At 44.2% G+C, this 16,972-nt stretch overlaps 1 long non-coding RNA gene across 1 annotated transcript in view; it reads right to left on the bottom strand.

The window, feature by feature from the left end:
• The window catches only part of LOC102158810, a 94,366-nt gene continuing 83,353 nt past the window's right edge, over positions 5,960-16,972 (bottom strand). Inside the window, exon 3 of the long non-coding RNA XR_002343784.1 lies at positions 5,960-6,066. This is a non-coding gene — a long non-coding RNA (uncharacterized LOC102158810). The remainder of the gene's footprint in view (positions 6,067-16,972) is intronic.

Raw genomic sequence — 16,972 nt, 5'->3', positions numbered from 1 at the left:
ACCCTGCAACACAGAAAATTACTTTGTTTAACCCAGCATTTCCCAAGATGAGGTGAAAAGAGAACACGCTTCTTCACATAATCACCCCACGGAACTCCAAGCACTCTTTTAGAAACACTTGGTTTAAAACCATGTAACCAAGGTATCTTTCCAAGAAGACATCAATATTTGGTTCATTTTCAATACAATAAAGTTACAGTTACCAACAATGCCTTACATTACCCAAATCCTTATTTTTTCCAGTGAATTTCTCTAGTACATTCTCTAGTATTTTCTCTATTAAAAAGGTATACATTGTGATGTATCCAGCTTTGTTCTTCTTTCCCAAGATTGCTTTGGCTATTTGGGGATTTGCCTGTGTGTGTTACCATAATTTTAGGACTGTTTTTCTATTTCTGAAAAAAAAAATGCCATTGGGATTTTATTGACTAGGTAGATCACTTTGGGTAACGAGAACATTTTAACAATATAAAGTCTTCTAATCCATGAACATAGGATAGCTTTCCATTTATTTCTGTCTTCTTTAATTTCCTTCATCAATCTTTTATATAGTTTTCAGTGTGTTAAGTCTTTGGCTTCCTTGGTTAAGCATATTCCTAAGTGTCTTATTCTTTTCATTCTATTGTAAATTATGTTGTTCTCTCAATTTCCTTTTGAGATAGTTAATTGTTAGTGTACAGAAATGCAACTGGTTTTTGTAGGTTGATTTTATATCTTGTACCTTTACTGAAATTGTTTATTAATTTTTAATCACTTTTTTTGTGGAGCCTTTAAGGTCTCCTACATATAAGATCACATCATCTATAAATAGAGATAATTTTACTTCTTACTTTTCTATTTGGATGCCTTTTCTGCATCACACTGATTTCAAAACATATTACAAAGCTATGGAAATTAAAACAATATAGTACAGGCATAAAAACAGACATATAGACCAACAAAACAGAATAAAGAGCTCCAAATTAAACCTATGTATACATGGTCAACTGATCTTCCACAAGACTGCCAAGAATAAACAACAGGGAAAAGAAAGTCTCTAAATAACTTGGTTTTAAAAGTGGCCAAACAACTTAAATAAACATTTCTCCAAAGAAAGCATACGAATTGTCAACAGGCACATGAAAAGATGCTCAACATTACAATCATCACGGAAAAGCAAATCAAAACTATAATGAGATATTACCTCACATCTGTTTGGATGGCTATTATTAAAAATCCAAAAACAAAGAAATAATAAGTGTTGGCAAATATGTGGAGAAATTGGAACCCTGTACCCAGGCGGTAGAAATGTAAAGTGGTACTGCTGCTACGGAAAACACTGTGAAGGCTCCTCAAAGAAATCTGAAGAACTACCACATTATCCAGCAGACTCATTTCTGGGTATACACCAAGAAGAACTGAAACCAAAGGATCTCAAAGAGAGAACTGCCTTTCCACGTTCACTGGGGCATTACTCACAATTGCCGAGGTATGGAAACCGCCTAAATGTTCACTGATGGATAAGTAGGTAAAGAAAGTGTGGTATGTACATACAATGGAATACTAGTCCAGCCTTAAAAGAGATGGAAATCCTGCCAACTTGCAACAACACAATGACCCCGAAGGATACGATGCTAAATTAAACAAGCCAGTCCCAAAGGATAAGTACCGCGTGATTCCATGATTCCTCATACACGAGTTATCCATGACAGTCAAACTCATGGAAACAAAATGGTGCTGCAAGGAACTGGAAGGAAGGGGAAACAGGGGATTTCTGTCCAATGGGTACGAAGTCTCAGTTGTACAAGATGAATACGTTCTAGAGATTTGCTGCAATCAATGTGCGTATAGTTAACAGGACCGTAGTGCACGCTTAAAAGTACGTCAAGAGGGTCGATCTCATGTTAAAAGTTCTTACCACAGGGAGTTCCCGTCGTGGCTCAGTGGTTAACGAATCCGACTAGGGACCACGAGATTGTGGGTTCGATCCCTGGCCTTGCTCAGTGGGTCGAGGACCCAGCGTTGCCGTGCGCTATGGTGTAGGTTGCAGATGCAGCTCGGATCCCGAGTTGCTGTGGCTCTGGCGTAGGCCGGCTGCTACGGCTCCGATTAGACCCCTAGTCTGGGAACCTCCATATGCTGCAGGAGTGGCCCTAGAAAAGACAAAAAGACCAAAAAAAAAAAATTAAAATTTCCATTAAAATGCCAGGGTTTACCCAAACCAAAGAGGAACTTGAGTGTTTTCTGAAAAAGTTTTAATGAGCATATCTTTTGTTTGCAAGAATTTACTGTCAAAATTATAGGACACTGATTTAAGAATTTATTCTATTAGAAACAGAAGTGTGAAAATAAGATAATTATTAAAAATTTGCCTTTGGAATATGGGACTTTCCCTCATTTTTGAAACAGGAAAAATAAACTAAGTTGGTGCATAACACCATCTCCCTATGTAAAGAAAAAAACGTACATTTCTCCAGATGTGTGAGAACGATGAGCCCTCATCTGACTGCATAGCTCGGCATGAAGAAATGTCATGTGAGCAGATGTGGGAGCCCTTTCTAGGGCTTTTAAAGGAGGAACATTTAACACTGGCAGATAAATTGGATGACCTCAGTAGACCTAACATCCCCGTCTCTTGGGAAACTTTGGAATTCCCTGCTGAGGGTTTCCTGATACGGGGGGAGCACAGCCTACCAAAGGAAAGTGTCTGATTTAAACTGGCCACCTGAAGAAGGTGCTCAAGATACAAGAAATCTCCTTGTGCTTCCCTGCCCTGACCACTTTACCTGTGAGCATGTTTAACATAACACATACACACCTCTTCCTCCATGATATACAGCCATGCGATATGTATTTATTCTCCTAGATTGTTCAGCCCCTTATTCATTCAGCCAATCAAAATCAGTGTACACAGAATGAGGAAAGTTCAAAGAAATATAAGATTAGGCATTTGCCGTTAGAGAGCTTACAATCTCACTGGAGAGACTAGAGGTAGAACATTGACAGTTCTGTAGTAAACAACACGGTGACCCAAGGGATATTACAGATAAATAAATGGGAAGGGCTACATGTCTAGGATAGGAAAGTAAGTGACTCAAGTATTCACTTGCCACCAAGTTTAGAGAAGGAAGAAGTTGCTGGGAGATGAACTGGGCATGGAAGTTTCACGGTGAAAGGAAGCTGACGTAGCCAGAAGGATAAAGTGATCTGGAGAAGCTAAAAATAGGTGCAAAAACACACGCAAGATAGAAATCTTTGTGAATTAAGCTCACAGAATGTATGTGAGCCATTCAAAAGACATAATAAAATTTTGTCATCACTCCTCCACTTTATTGGGTCACATACAAAGCATCCAAAATAAATTGGCTAAACCAAAAAATTTACCAGTAAGAAGCCAAGCAAGAAATAACATCAAAGTGTATCCGTGTATCAGAAACTGGTCAGCACCTGGGCATAGCTTCCTTTTTGATGATCACTTATGTGCCTGAATCCCTAAATATCTACCATTTGTTAAGATATGTTAACTTTTGGAGTTCCTGTCACGGCTCAATGGTTAATGAATCCAACTAGGAACCATGAGGTTGCGGGTTCGGGTTCGATCCCTGCCCTTGCTCAGTGGGTTAAGGATCCGGCGTTGCTGTGGCTCTGGCGTAGGCCGGGGGCTACAGCTCCGATTCGACCCCTAGCCTGGGAATCTCCATATGCTGCGGGAGTGGCCCAAGAAATGGCAAAAAAGACCAAAAAAAAAAAATATGATAACTTTTTAGAAATAGGTGAAAAAACTGGGAAATAGGAATCCATTAGCTGCTGCCACTGTCACATTACATTTCAAAGAAGTCCTCCATATTTAAGCCATAATGCTCCAGCTGAAAAATTCTGTTTTGTTTTGTTTTGTTTTTTTCTAGGCCTGGAGCATTGGCAAGTTAATGTGCCAAAAACAGTGGGACTGGGATATTTGAAAGGATTAGCTCCAAAGCAGATAATTCTTCAGATGAATCCATGGAAAACTGTAAGAGGATTTCTGTACCCAAGCTAAAAATATGAAAATGACACTCTAGATATTTCTACTGCGTTGTTTTACTGGGCACCATTTTTTTAAACTTTTGATCACTATCTTCCACAGAATCTTTCTAAATTAATCTAAATATTCTGCCAAGTTCCTAGTTCAAATTGCTGGAGCAACATATAGGTTCAAAAAAAATGAATCGGGTTGTTATTTATTTTGTAATATCTAATTACATTGTTTTAGACACAATTTGGGCATACAGGAGTGTGCTTACTTTGGGGAAGCTAGGATGCACATTAAGCAATTAGAGAGCACAATAAACACCTTTACATGATTAAATGCTACAGTCGCTACGGTTGAGACTGGAAAAGAGGTCAGACAACAGGGTTAATGATGAGAGTGTCGGACTAGTTAGAAAGAAGGGCTTTCAAGGTTCTGGAGTTCTGCAAGCAAAGGCAGAGAAAAATGGAACGTTCATGCCGTGTGTGGATGATATATGAGAGCAAGAAGGCCAGTCCATGTGGAAGAGAGAGTTTGGGCCAGGAACAAAGGGAAAGAGAAGACAAGACAGGCAGAATGAAGCCGCAGGGTAGAACTGGGGTTATCCAGCTCCGGCCAGCCGCCTATTGTATGAGTGTTCTTGGAACAAGACATTGATTTGTTTATAGAGTCTAGGGGGGCTTCCGCACAAGGCAGAGTTGAGTAGTTGTGAGACCCTGAGATCCACAAAGCCTAAAACATTTATCATCTTGCCCTTTACAGGAGAAGTCGGCCAATCATTGGTGTAGAACAGGTAAGCACTGGGGAGAAGGAGGGACAAACGTGGGCTCTGGGACCCCAACAGATGCTGCATCTCCTTCTTCTGCCCGGCCACGCACGTATAATTGACCCCATTCCCCAGGCCCCACGAGTCTCCTTACAAAGGACAGATTACAGAAGACCTTAACAAACAGGCAGAGGGGGTTTAGAGTTGCTATAGTAGATAGAGGAAGTTCTAAGGGAAGGAAAATGATCCGTCTGGAAGATTCATCAAAGATGAGAGCAGGGAAGTTCCCATCGTCCATGGTGCAGTGGTTAACGAATCCGACTAGGAACCATGAGGTTGCGGGTTCGGTCCCTGGCCTCACTCAGTGGGTTAAGGATCCAGCGTTGCCGTGAGCTGGGGTGTAGGTTGCAGATGCGGCTCGGATCCCGTGTTGCTGTGGCTCTGGTGTAGGCCGGCAGCTACAGCTCCGATTAGACCCCCTAGCCTGGGAACCTCCATATGCCGAGGGAGTGGCCCAAGAAATGGCAAAAAAAAAAAAAAAAAAAAAAAAGATGAGAGCAGGAAGGACACCAGGAGGAGAGGCACCAGTTAAAATAGTGCCTAAATCCAAACAGAGGCCGTCATAAGAAACAGAGATGCAACGACAATTCAGGAACCATTCCAAGGGACGACTCAACTTCTGGTGAGCAATTAACACGGGAGGGGTGCTGTGAGGGCAGGCCCGTCAGGCTCGGCGCGACGGCATCGGAGTCTAGACTCAGCTCCCCCGTTTGCCAGCTGTCTCTTTGGCAAAGGCATGTTATCCATCTCCACACGCACTTACGACCCCAGGAAGTTGCTAGAAACCTTAAATGTTCTATTTTCTGAATACCTACGTGGTGACAGGCACTGAGCAAAGGCATTCCCCATATTTATTTCCAATCTTCCTAAAAGGTTCCAAGACAGGTATGGCCAATCCCATGTCACAAACGAGGAAACTATGCTCAGAAAGGTTTAGGAAATTGCCTGCTGTGACGCGCCTAGTAAAGTAACCAAGTAAGTTTCACACCTATAACTGACCTCTGCACGCACAGGGACGCGTGTGCAAGTGCCCGTGACCATGTGAAGGATGACCACGACTTCATTCTGGAGGTCCGAAAGGCGTTTAGGCAGCACACCTCCCCTCTTCCCCATCTCTCTAAAACAGGGTTAATCAGTGCTCACCCAATACCCGTGTGCTCCGTCACCTTCCCAGCTGCACTCGTGGTTAACTGGACCGTGCTTTGGTCAGCGAGACGTGGGCAGAGGTGGTGTAAGCCGCTCCCATACTTGGCCCCTAAAAAAAATAATCATCAAAAGTATAGTGGTTTTTAGCTCCCAGTGAACATGCTCTTCTATCAAGTATCTCCTTTGACTCTCACGATGGCGGCGAGTAAGAGCTGGAGTCATCACCAAAACAGATGACAGATAAAGACACTGAGTTACAACCAGATGGATTACTCTGTAGGTAACAGGACACCTCCTAAAGCTACGGGGCTTTCATTTCTGAGTGCCAGCTTCCAGCCAGTGCCTAAAGCCAGTCTGTGCCTATTTGCTGAATGAAGTAACGAACATTCATGTATCAACAAGGTTCAGACTGGACAAAAACAGACAGTTCTTGTAAATAACAGAAGTAGCTCGGAAATAATTTCAAAGATTAGCAATTATTCCTTTATTTTATGATTTCTTCCTCTCCTTAATAGGTCTTCGGTTTACAACCAATGTCAGCTTTCATTGTTTAACACAGCAGGACATAAATTCTCTCTCTTCTGATACAAACCCATTCTTTTTTCTGCTCAATGACGACTTCAAACAGTGAGCCAGGCCCACACTGTCACCCTCCACTTGGCAGACCTGAGCCAGGACAGTTTCGGGCCCTCCTCCTGGGGTGGTTTCTCTCTTGGATTCATGGGGACAGTTCAGAATGTTAAGGAAACTTAACTGGATTCTATCCTGGATCTCATCCCTATATTAGTTTTAACGACTCAATCCTCTTGCTTATTCTCTAAACTGGCTGGTTTTTTTTTTTCCACTTCCACTGGAATTTAGTCAGAAAATTGCTTCAGCTGGATCAGCCAGCCAAGGCTTGGTGTGACAGCAAAAAGGAAAATGAATGGTGAAGAAAAAAACCTAAAGGTTTGCTCTTTGAGATATAATTTAGCGTCTGGCAGGAATAATTCAAGAAAATTATGTCCACTTCCTGGGCATATAACTAAACAAACAATGAGGGGGAGTCCTGCTGAGAGACATTTTCACATTAAAAGGTGCTAAAAATGGGCTAGATCTCCTCATAGCCCTGCTGGAGGCCTTCGTTCAGTTTTTAGTCATTTCCTCCCTCCGTCCCCAGACTGGTGGCAACCGGCGAGGGCAGAGGAAAAAGGAGACGCTGCCCCGTGCTGATTCGCTCAGCAATTCAAGAAGTGACGGGAGAGGGTTGGGGAATCTTGTCCCTTCCGGCCGTTTCTGATGGTCAGAGTGAGGGAAGCCGAGCGAAGGAGGAGGGAGGGATAAAAAAGATGAGAAATCTTCTTAGGATTCTTCTTGGGGAGGGATCTCATAGAGGCCAAAAATCAGAGGATCTGTATGAATTAGGCCCTCACTGATGGCCCCTTGCTACCAAAAAAGATGGAAATTAAATATGCTTAGATATACCCACCATCAGCCACAGCCTCTCCTCCAAAGCTATCAGTGCTGTCTTCTTGAGTTTTATGATCAACACTTGATAACAATGCGAACGTCAGAGTCTACGAAGGCAGAACTACCACTGGAAATGCCACGTCCTCTGCATCTACAGTATTCATGCGACAACTGATCCAATAAACAGTCTGGGTGCCTGCTCTGGACCCGGCATTATCTCAGGAGACGTGTCCTCTGGATTCACAGCCTAGGGGTCCCCAGCAGGACATTATTGCCATGGGGGGCAGAAGAATGCTTTGTTGTGGGGCTGTCCTGTGCACTGCAAGACAGTGAGCAGTTTAGCACCACCCCTGGCTTCTACCCTCTCGATGCCAGTGGCATTCTGCCTCAGTTGTGCTATCAAAATGTGACAACCGACAGTGTCTCCAGACATTGCCCAATGCCCCCTGGAGGGCAGTGGGCACAATTTTACAGAGGGTTAAAACCACTTATCTAACGGGAGAGACACGGCTTTGTAATCAAATCGTCACACTGCAGTGAGAAGGACTAGAGTTTGTAGGGAGGAGAGCAGCCAGATCACCTGGAGTGGAGCAAGAGGAAGCGCCCGTGATCCAGGATGTTAAAAAGCAGACAGTAATAGTAAGAGACAACACACAATGCTTATTGATCCCTTTCTATATGGCATGCACTGTTCTAAGCATTTTGCAGGCATTTTACTCATTTAATCTTCACAAGAGTCCTGGGAGACAGATTCTACGAGTAGCCTCATTTTAAAATAAAGAACCAAGCATAGAAAAATTAAATATGTTGTCCAGGCTACAGGGCCAATAAAGAATAGAGGTAAGATTCACATCCCAGGCAGTGTATCTCAGTTTATCAGCTAAAAAACAAATAAAATGGTATAAAATAAAAGGAAGGCAGCCTGTCTTCAGCAAATACATTTTTAAATAACATAAGAAGACAAAAAGAGATCTGAATACAAAAAGGAGAAGCACTGCCAGGAGTGAGAAGTCAGAGGGAAAAGAAAGTATATTGTATTATAAACATCAAACTTGCCAAGAGACTAGATCTTAATTATTCCCACCACCACAAAGGAATAATTACATGACATGGTAGACTTGCAAGCTAACACTACAATGGCAATCATGTTGCAATACATAAATGTATCAAACAACAATGTTTTATGTCAAAGCTATTTCAATTAAAAAGAACAAGAAAGCAGGAGGCAAAAAGAAGCGTGTCCAAAAAAGAGGCAATGTTGAACCACTTTGGAAAACTGTATGTTGTAAACAATTCGCCTTCGAGGAAACCAGGCACTGGCTACAATTTGCATATGCAAATTCCCACTCACAGGCTTTATAAATATGATACAGTTTGAACAGAGTATTTAGCCTGGAAACCAACGTCATTCTACTTCGGAGCCAGTCCAATTTTTTATACTTCCAAAGAAGGCACGTGGCAGGGTACTAACTGGTACACAAAGCTTTAGAATACACAGAACTTACTTTGAAGGGTTTGCTTTTTTGAATGTTTAATATTTCACAAAAATCGAATGTATACTGTAAATTTGACATTCCTTGGGTTAAACTCAAGCTTTCAGGAAATGTCAGGCTTGCAATGTCGCTGCAGGCCGTGGCCCCAGATCTCCAGGCAATGTGGGCCCTCTTTTTTTCTTTTTAAATTGAGAATCTCATCCCTACAGCATAGTAAGGATTTGGGGTTGGTTAGGCATATTTTTAGAAACTGCAGGCAAAAAGAAGTGTGTCATTGTAGTATTTTTGGTTGAAAACCAGGCCAGCCCAGATGGACGGTGCCTTCAAGAGCAGGCTTAGGGTGAAGCCATGTGGCAGTTTCTGTGGCCAGTTTTGGGGGCCAGCTTGCGAGAGAATCCCTACATCCATCTCAAGCTGGCTGTTTGGGATAAACATTCTAAGAAGAAACCAGAACCAGGTCTTGGACAGACTCCCTGTCTGTGCCTGTGCCTCAATCAGGAAGCTCCGGGTCCTGCCGCACCTGCTGTCAGCTCTCACCTCAGGCGCTTCAATCTCTTCTTCCCTTTGCCTCAGAAGCGCTCCCGCCTTTCCCTCAGCTCCATCAGGTCCCTCCCCAAAGGCCACCTTCTCACTGAGGCCTCGACCGCCCCCTACTTAACCCCAGAAATCCCTCCCCCCTCTTTCATCCTTGTTCAGAACACCCAGTATCATCAAACAGGCTACCCACGGTACTTTATTATTTTTTTAATTGTTTCTCTCCTACCATTAGCATGTTAGCTCCACACAGATGGGAGTTTTTGTCTGCTTGGTTCCCACCTAATATTCTCTAGCATCTAGAAAATATCAGTAAATATCTGTGCAACGAATCAAGCGTGTCATTTAACCCTCACAAATATCACGTCTTTGAATGCTTCTCTTAGGTGTGAGTCTGCCACGGTGTTGTGCTAATAATGACAGTAAATAACCTTAGCCCAAGCGCCTTCGTCATCTCGGGCTGCTGCTCTGGAAACATGAGAGCAGAGGCTCAGCATGGCCCTATTCTGCAGAGAGCCCCTTCTGGGCGAGGCGGCAGCCTTCCTGCTGTGCCCTCGCAAGGTGGAGAGAGAGGGCTGGGCTCCTTCCCTTCATGTAAGGGCACTAACCTCATCTCGGGGGCCCCATCCCCTAAGACCGTCCTGTCGGAGGTTATGGTCTCAACATGTCAGTTTAGAGGGACGCACATATCCAGTCCATGACGCCAAGCACCCAATCATGAATGTTGTGGCTCCTTTTCTAAGATCAGCCCTATTGCCCATTTTCTTTCTTTCCTTTTTTTTTTTTTTTTTTTTTTTTCTTTTTTGGTCTTTTTAGGGCTTCACCTGTGGCATATCAAAGTTCCCAGGCTTGGGGTTGAATTGGAGCTGTAGCCGCTGGCCGACACCACAGCCACAGCAATGCCAGATCTGAGCTGTGTCTGTGACCTACACCACCACTCACTGCAGTGCTGGATCCTTAACCCACTAAGTGAGGCCAGGGATTGAACCTGCATCCTCATGGATGCTAGTCAGGTTCCTTTCCACTGAAACATAAGGGGAACTATTGCCCATTTTCTAGATGAAGCAGTTGAGGCTCAGAAAGGAAAATCGCTTCCTCAAAGTCACAGAGCTGGGCCTCAAACCCAGGTTTGTCTGGCTCCAAAGTCATGTGCTCTAAACTCCATGAGTATTTCACTGATAAAAATAATTATTAATAGTGTGATTGTTATCATCACACTTTCCACATGAAAACACGACGGAGTCAATGGATACGCACAACAGCCCCACAAGCGAGTGAGCAAACACTTCGTTCCCCTGCTCCTTCCAGAGGCGAGATTAAAGACTTGGCCAAGGTCACATACCAAGGACATGGAGACCCAAGGGCCCTCTACAAGCTCAATCCTGCTTTTAACAGCTTTGGCCAAAGTCGTCCATTCGTAGACCCAAATGAGGTACAGCTCCAGGTCTATCAATCCGTACAAAGGCAGACAAGTTAATGGGAGTTTTCATATACATTAATTCCTTCTATCGCAATGTAAATAGTTACATCTGAGCTGCTGCTTTGGTCTCAGAAAAGCCCTAAGTGAGGGGAGAGTCCCTGTTTGAGCAAACAGGCCCAGGGAAGTTCTTAGCCCCAACTCAGCGCTTCCCAGACAGGGACAGTGACGCGCTCCAGCTTCAGCGGGTGGCGGCAGTGAGAAAAGGGTCTTCAAAGCTGGGCCCGGGCGCTCTGGGAGGGGCACCTTCGGGGAGCAGGGATTGCACAAGCCAAGCTCTGGTGGTGAGAGAGGGCAAACCCCGTGTCTGTGAGTAAAACCCTGAAGGGCTTCTGAGCACATGAGGGGAGGCAGACACCACGAGAGACTGAGGCTAGATTTACTGCTTCTACAGGCCTTGGGGGACTAGGATATTGTTCTTAGAGATTGTCTTTTGGAAAGCTACTTGGGGAGGGGGCAAATTCCAAACTGCAAATTAAGAAGAGACTCCACACCTCAGATCACACTGTATTTTGATTGCCTGTTTCCTTGTGTTCTTTGATCACCCATCCTGGCTCACTCAAGTATAAGTTCCTTGAAGGCAGCAATTCGGCTATATGTCTCCTTGTATCTCAAGTACCTGGAACAATATCAACTGCACATATGATAAATATTTGTCAAGTAAAATTGAACAAGCAAGATTTTATCATGGTACTTGTGTAATGTCTAAGCTTCTGCTACTAGCCAACTGAGAACTTGCATACAAACAAATAGTACTCTTTAGTTTGTATCACCAGTATTAGCACTGAGCTTGCACTGATGTGAGCTTCTGAAAAGACTTTTGCAATGAATGTTTGGCTGGCTGGCTGGATGGGTGGGTGGATGGATGGATGGATGGGTGGGTGGATGGATGGATGGATGGGTGGGTGGGTGGGTGGCTGGCTGGCTGGACGGAGGAATGTTATCAGATGTAGGATTTCTTACACAGTCTCCTCCTTAATGGGTCTTTTTAAAATGATGCAACACCCTTAGTACCCCGATCTTGGTGTCTAATCCCACTCTTCGATAAACGAGAACGGAGATTCCTAATGAAATGATTCTAGGCTGACGCTAGGGCGCAGGCGTGGTGTATACACAATGAGCCTGGGACATCTGATGGTGTGGGAAAATAAGGAAATGCTCCCCCCTCCCCCCAAAAACCGAGAGGTTTATGAAAGGGACCCTGGAACTGACGGAAAAAGTTCCCAACGGCCAAGGCCCCCAGCGGCCAAGACCCCCAGTGGCCCAAACAGTTTAAACGACACAATCAAATAGTAGCCGACCACAACCCGAAGTATAAAATGAGTGCTCTTGAGGCTATACTGATACAAATAAATGGCTGAATAAATAAATAAATTGGGGAAAGGAGAGAACTATTCCATGCACAAGAATTCAAGGTAACTTACATAGATACCTCATCCTTATCGCAGCAGGAGCATAACTCTCCACATCTGAAGTGTGGGCTGTGCAGAGGGACTTCCTTCCACAGAGGAGAGTATGAAAAGGAGGGAGGAAGAGTAACTGCACAGTAGAAAAACGTGACAAAACTCCATCAGCCGGTGATCGAGGCTAATTTAACATCAATAGTGATGTCCCGTTGACACTGTTTACACTTGAGAGCATGTGACGGAAATGGCACTTTATCTCCATGTTATTCCTCCCCAAATTCCATAACCCCAGATCTAATCATAAGAAAATCATACAAATTCAAAAATAGTCTTTTTTTTTTTCTTTTTATAGCCACACCTGCAGCATATGGATGTTCCCAGGCTAAGGGTCCAATCAGAGCTGCACCTGCCGGCCTACACCACAGCCACAGCAATGCAGAATCTGAGCCACATCCGTGACCTACACCACAGCTTGTGGCAATGCCAGATCCTTAACCCACCGAGCGAGGCCAGGGATCAAACCCACATCCTCATGGATCCTAGTTGGGTTCTTGACCCACTGAACCACAAAGGGAACTCCAAAAGATATTCTAAAATGTACCTGGCCAGTACTCCTTTAACTGCAAGGTCATTAAAGACAAGCAAATTGCCACAGACAAGAGGACAAATAAATGTCATATAATATCCGGGAACAGAAAAGGGACGTTAGGGAAAAACCGAGAAAGTCTGAATACGCGATGGACTTTATTTTTAAAACGACTCACTATTGGGTCATTGATCATAATAAATGTACCACACTCATGGAAAATGTTAGCAACAGGGGAAAGTCAGTATGGCATATGTGGGAACTCGCTGTACCATCTTCACAACTGAAACTATTCGAAAACCAAAAGCGTCCTTCTTTCCAAGTGTAGGGAAAAAGACATAGCATACGTGCAATGATATCCAGGTGCTTGACTACAGCAGGTTTTGGTAAATGCAATCTCCAAAAAAATGAGCGATGAAGGGTTTCATTTCTCCAACGAGGCTCCTAAAATAAAGTCCTCTTGGCAGAGCACTTAGACGGCCACTCCTGCCTGCTCTGTTGACCATTTCCAGGTTCTCGAATAAGTTTCTTTTCCCAGTGGTCAGCTGGCGTATCCCACCACAAGGAATAATCTGCGTGGTCCCTCCTATAAAATTACTTCTCTCTGATGGATGTGGTTACCGAAATTCTTCCTACTTTGGTTTTCTTGTTTTCCTACGGCCAAGGAAGCCCTCCTACTGAGCCCGCTGGCCACGGCTGGCCGATGCTGTCTTTCCCGTCTCTTCCCAACGACGGCCTCCCGCTCCTCTTCAAGCTCTGCAGTCGCTGCACGGCTCTCTGAATGCACCCCGAGAAACCGGCATAAAGCTGCGGCCGGGGGCTGGCCGGTCATGGGAAGGAGGGCTGGCCAGGTGCAGAAGCCCAGCTGCTAGGCCTACCTCAGCCTTGGCCTTTTCTTTCAGGGATCTGAGTCATTTCCTCTGGCCCCTTTTTATCCAACTGAGATGAAAATGTGCCTTTCTATGTGAGTCTCAGGGCTCCTTTGGTGTCTCAAGTCTACCTTTATCCTCTGGGATTCGTCACTGATGCTGAAGGGAAAGATAAAGTTAAGCCCAGGGAGCTTGCCTGAGGCCTCAAACCCCTCAGCATGGCAGGAAGCCGCCGTCACACCCTTTGTCCTTCTCCTCGAGGTAAGTCTGTCCATCGACAAGTACCTGCCATGTGCCCAGGTGGGATGTGCACGTCTTGCCAGACCCCCACGCTGCAAAGCAGCCCTCCCCCGACCCGGGACCTGCGCGGGCACCGTCAAAGAGCGGAGTTAGCTGAGCGCTGGCAGGTAGCAGTGGCTCCAACAACACTCATTGACATGCAAAGCCCATGAGTTTCTCAACCCGCCATTTCTCAAACTGAGAAGTCCTGTTTTATTTCGCTTTGCGTGCAGCTCTAAATGAGACTGTAAACAAGGGCCTGTGAGGAAACAGAATCAAACACAACTTTCCTAATTATTAGAAGCATTCACTCTCATTAACAAGGGGTAATTGTTTCTGTTTTGTAAATTGATCTGAGATGAAAGGAGTTAGTTAATAATTTATACTGTACTATGGAAAGGGGGCTGTGAAAAGACTCTACGGAAGGATTTGAATTAAACAGCCTTTCACCCTTTTAATATCTCACAAGAGATTCTTCTGCACTGGTTCATTTAATTTAGTGGACACCGCAGTGTGGCCCATTGATTGTGGACAAAACTTCTGAAGGGCCTGGTGTGCACCCCTGTTAAAACGTGGGAAGAGAGGAAAGTTGGATGTGAATTAATTTGATTCTGTACATAATTCTTTTTCAATGGGATTCTGTGTCCCATTGCAAAGGCATGAAAAAAGGAGACACTGAGTTTGCTTGCTCAATATTCATCTACGTTTTCCCTCTATGGGCACAATATGCTTGGCTTAATTAACTTTTCTCAAAGGTGAAGCCTTGAGCACCATCTGCTGTGAGACAATCACATTTGTATGCCTCTCAGAATAATCCCTTTACCACTGAAAACAGCTATCATCTAGTGGCCAAAACCAAAAACTTTCAAACATTTGTGGCCTGGGAGAGAAAGACCAAATCCACGCTGGACCAAAGGCGGACGACATGGAGCGGAGGCAAAGGTGGCTGTTTTTGTTACAGCCCAACGCCTTGCTCAGGAATGATTTCGCGTTTGCCTTGTCTTGCTTACGCCCCCAAATTAAAAATTCTACATGCTTCATTTACAGCCCAGCTCAAGAACAACTGCACAGCGGGAGCATCCTCTCCTCCTACCTCTTAATTTCAAACCAGCAGCAGAATAGGAAAGTGCACCATGAAAAGAATCATCGAGTCACTCAAAATCCCCACGCAAAATATTGAGGCAAAGTTTAGCCATTTAATTTTTTAATCAAGCCTCAAGGACCACACAGTGTTATCAAGGGCCTGCTGAACTTGCTCGAAAGCTGGGTCATTATTTGATCTTTGTGGCTGGTAATCTGATTATCTCATTGTGGAGGTAAACTTCAGACCCAATCTTGTTAGCAGCTGGCGAAGCTGGATTACTCCAGCTACTGGACTGGAAAATGAACAGAGCAGTCCAGCTTTGGCCTTGCTCTCTTTGAGCCGCAGTTGGCTACTTCAGGGTAGATGCTTTTGTGTCTGAATCAGCACTTTATTCTAGAATCGCGCACTGCCATGTAAACATATTCTCTAATGAAGATATCGAGCCACGACTCCGAAACGCAAGCACACGCTCGCAGACCGCTATCTTCCAGGGTCCGCTCCCATACGCACACCCCAGCTCCCAGGAATTCACAACAGGTGACGCTCTGTTCAGAAAAGTACGCAGCCCGAGACTTTGACGGAAGGAAATGAAGGAGCAGATTCTTGGCTTTGAGGTTCGCACGCAACAGAGTTGCTAAAATATGCAAATACTCACAAGAGTTGTGTGGTCCCTGCTCTTAAGACACTCACAGTTTTGCTTGTGGTCTCACTGAGGCATTGACTGCTTTTACAGTGAATGCCTGGCCCCGTCAAAGCCCAGAAAGTCTTGAAACATGGCTTGAAAGGGTTCAAAGGATCGCAAAGACAAAAAAGGACTAAGCTGGGATTTTTATGTACACTGAAAAGGAGAATAAAATGTAAGTTCCTCAATGCAGGCTGTTATGGCAATGTTGCCCATATCAAAGCATGATGGCGCTGAGGAGGAGAGCTGAAAATTTTCTTGCACACCATATGCAAAAGAGAAATAGGGACAATTTAGGCCGGCGGTGATTTTGCGACATGAAACATTGAAGGCTCTTTTCGGACACACTATTGAGGGGACAAGGAATTCAAAGAGTTCGAACTGGAACAAGTTTTCTGCCTCAATAAGCCATAATCAGCCCCAAAGAACTAAGTATTCCTCAGAGCAGTGGTCTGCTCTCAAGGCTGCCCACGGTGGGGTTTGCTGGCTATTATAACGCGCATCAAAGCAAGGGCTCTTATGCTGGCTTTGCTCTTATCAATTCCGCTAAAACCTCAAGTCTTTGGTCCGATTTCTGAAACCAGCAAGCTGATGGGCAGCATTCCCAAAGACCACCACCTCCCACAATCGTGGCAGACCACGTTCGACGACGGAGCGAGGCACCAAAAAAGAACGATCTTTGCTGGGTGTGTGACATCACGGACGTTGTTTAGCAGCACGTACAACGGTCCTTGATTTATTTCCAAAGTGAGAGGCAGTCTTGCTCTGTGATTCGAGTAGAGGCAAGAAAGTGGATTTGACAAGAGAGTGCCTGCTTGACAAAGAAGAGCCTTACTTCCTTCTCCCTCTCCCTCTTTTTTTTTTTTTTTTTTTTTTTGCTTAGAAAAGAATAGCCAGATTTTAAATGCATTTTTGCATTTTAATTTATTTTAATTATTTTTGGGAAGTTTAATTTGTTCTTATGATTTTTCTCTTCCAACGCTAAAGTTTTATAGTTACTCAGAAACTGTGCAGAAATTCTTAATGTTGATGTTTACCACAAAAACCTGCTCTTCATACATTACGATCGTGTTTCAATATCTAACAATTAAATTTCAAGGCATGGTACCGAAGCAGGGGAATGTATCATCAATTATCAGTACTCCTTTTTGACAGT

This window comes from Sus scrofa, chromosome 4, assembly GCF_000003025.6.
Source record: "Sus scrofa isolate TJ Tabasco breed Duroc chromosome 4, Sscrofa11.1, whole genome shotgun sequence".
Classification (NCBI taxonomy): Eukaryota; Metazoa; Chordata; class Mammalia; order Artiodactyla; family Suidae; genus Sus; species Sus scrofa.
Note: the sequence above shows the minus strand (reverse complement) of the source record. Positions and strands in the feature narration are given on the sequence as shown.